The following is a 3,225-nucleotide window of genomic DNA, read 5'->3' on the forward strand; positions in this document are numbered from 1 at the left end:
TTTCAAGCTAAAGTTCATCTTCAACTTGTGAAAAAATAATCAAGGTCAGATGTCATACAGACTTACAAAATCTATGAGAAGATAGAGTGTAAATGGTTGTCTTCCTCCCTTCAACTTTTGCAGAATTCAAGGGCTTCAGGCAGCTAACAGGCAAGCAGCAAAAAAGAAGCAAATGACTATGATTTTCACGTAGTGACTCAAATTTATTGTGTGGTGGAAACTGAGGTCCCAGAATGGTGGGGAGGTCAAATGTATAGATTAATTTGTGGAGGGAAGCAAGCAGACTCTTCAATGTAAAAATGTTCATGTGAGCTCCAGCAGTGCCTCATGTGAGGGGTATCTGAAGTCTGGGGGGATGCATGAAGGGAAAGGATCACTTGGTACATGCCCCGCTTACTCTTGTGTGCTTTTCTCTTCACCCTCATAGCCACTGCTAGAGATCATGTCTTAAAAGCACTCTCAGCCTGATCAAATACAGCAATCCCCATCTTGTTATCTCTAGGTAAGCAATGCTTAGACACAGATTTATTTTAAAGCATCTTTATCTCAAAAGTGCTGTCAGGCAATTTCTAAGTCATTTGAATAATTCCTTTTCACATCCCTAGTAAGCGATGCCAGGGAGCATTTGCTGTTCAGCATTTGTAAAAATGCTGATCTATAATCAGATAGTAATCTGTTCCTTTGCTGCCTGGAAAGAAAAAAGGTTGCCATAAATTCATTGCTGTCTCATGAGGGCTGCAAGGATCAAATGCTTTTTGTTTCTCCCTTTCATGCACAATAGCTTCCTTCACAAACTAGCTGCAGTAAGCAGTGGCACAGCAAGTGAATTCCAAATCACTTCAGGCTTTGTTTGACCTAGAAGTCAATATAAGACAGGCACACAACTGCATTATAGCTTCCTTCCCACAACACAGCATTGTTTGGAAACTGCCCAAAGACTGTTACACCACTGACTACATTCTTAGCCTAGTGGGTATCAGTAGCCCAGAAAATTGGTTCCCTCCTTTGTTACTTAGAGAACTTCCCATGTTTACCCAGTCCCTTAAACTCTGTTCTCTGTGTAGTAGCATCAGAGTCAGTCACAGAGACAGCCTTATAAACAGACAAATTTTATGTCAGAGAATAAAACCGTTCTCAATAGGAACTTTATAACATTTTTAATGACTATTGATGAAACGGCAGGCACTTCTTTAAATGTTTACTTATTTAATGTTCTCTTCCTCCTTCCTTCCCCTGCACATGTTTGTCCTCAAACTCAATATATTTAGTCTTGTTATCTTTCAAGCAGTAAGACCCATGGTCACTAGAAATAGGTATCTGCCATGAATGTGCATGTTAGTGACAGGTTATATGTTGTAATTAATATTGTATCAGTGAAAACCATTGTTCATAGAGACAAGAGCATTACAAACTCCTCCTGTTCTCTAAAATAGGAACCAGGGCACAAATTCCAGGGTACTAATTGCATTTTCAAGGTTAGGCACATGCTTCACTGTTTCAGAGCTTAAGACTGCAAGACATAATATTTAATCCTAGCTATCAGGAAAGACAATTTGGGATAATTAATGAAAATTTAATTGTGTAATTAATCTGGCTACTACACAGATTAGGTATTATAGTCCTGACATAATCCTTTCTATCTAATGCTGAACAGCCTTTGGGCCTGTTCCAAAGCCCACTGAGGACAGCAGAAATCTTCCCATTGGCTTCAACAGGCTTCCAACCAGGCTGTTTGGTGTTATCTATTTATAAATTATATTTATTGAACTTTCTTGCATTTTTACAGTACCTGAACAGCTGCTAATTAACCACGTAGGAGTGTAATGGAAAACATTTACCTAAAGAGCGGAATGCCACTGGTGTGGCTTGGGGTAGGAAGTTCATGCATGACTCTGACAGCAGCTTCCCTGGGACAAGGCACCAGGCTCACTTTGGCAGGTCCAAATCCCTGTGAAAGGAGGGAGGAGGGAGGCCCTGCCCTGCTGGAGCAGGGTCAGACTACTCAGGAAATGGCTTTCAGTCCTGGCCCTACTTACTGAGGGTTTCTATGAAGATGTTCAACTTTTTAACATCCAGAGCAGAGAATGGTCCTAAGAGAGTGGGTGGTGGGCTCACTGGCTTCCTTAGCTTTCCAGAGCTGCTGTTTGGACCCCACCTTGTGCAAAATATAGCCTGGAAAAGGAAAATGGGCTCATAATATCCTGGAGTCCTTGCTTCAGGCTTCCTTGCCTTTCCCCGAGCACCCCTGTGAGGCATCATAATAATTGGTGGTGCCCTGGGTTTGTGCTGGGCACAGGAACATGCAGTACCATGTGGAAGAGGCCTGGGCTGACTGTGGACTCTGGAACACTGCAGCCACCAGGCTGGGCACAGGAACCATGGGCTGGGGCTGCTCCCAGGGACACTCAGGCAGCTCAGGCGAGGACCGTCACAGGGCCTGTGGCTGGGCCAGGTAAATGTGCAATGTGGGGTATCCCTGTGCGAAGTGCTTCCAGGTGGCTTGTGGAGAAGATGCAGGGATTTAGGGGGGCTCCCTGTGCTCTGAATTGTGAAATTGTTCCACAACACTCTAGACGGGAGATGAGAGGTACCTTTTACAAACTGGAATATCACTTAACTTAATAAAACCCCTGAAATTATGGGATTTTCTTAATAAAAATATGGCATCTTTGGTGATTGCAGTAATTCTTGCTTTGCAACTCAAAAGTGACATAAGCCTGTACAAGTACACTGCCATCAGTATCAGATTTGGAGTGTTGTTTTTACTTCTGACTAGTCTTTATGGAAGACCATAAAAGTGCATCACAAATAGAGATCAGTTTCTGACCATGAAAATTTATTAACCCAGTTTGAAAAAGACCTGGGCATTTAATAGCCAACACTGTAGATATGAAATATTACTGGGTATCTCCTACATATATGCACAGAGGTTTCACTTCCTCGCTTGAGGATGGAGGAGCAGATTTACAGTTCTCTCAGGAAGACAGATTTAGATGCTGGCATTTACCCAATGAGCACTGTCTGCTAACTTTAATGATGTTTCATTGTCCCTGGGAAATCACAGCTTCCACGCCTGACATTTTTGGGATCATCTGAACACGCAGCAGCACTATTTCCTAGTGACTAGAGAAAAGGTGAGACTGTGACCTTGTGGATGTTTGAATGAGGCACAAAGTGATGATTCAGGACTCTCTAATTTTAAAAGGAGGTGTTCTGCCTACCAGT

The sequence above is a fragment of the Coloeus monedula genome, assembly GCF_965178545.1.
Source record: "Coloeus monedula genome assembly, chromosome: 1".
Classification (NCBI taxonomy): domain Eukaryota; kingdom Metazoa; phylum Chordata; class Aves; order Passeriformes; family Corvidae; genus Coloeus; species Coloeus monedula.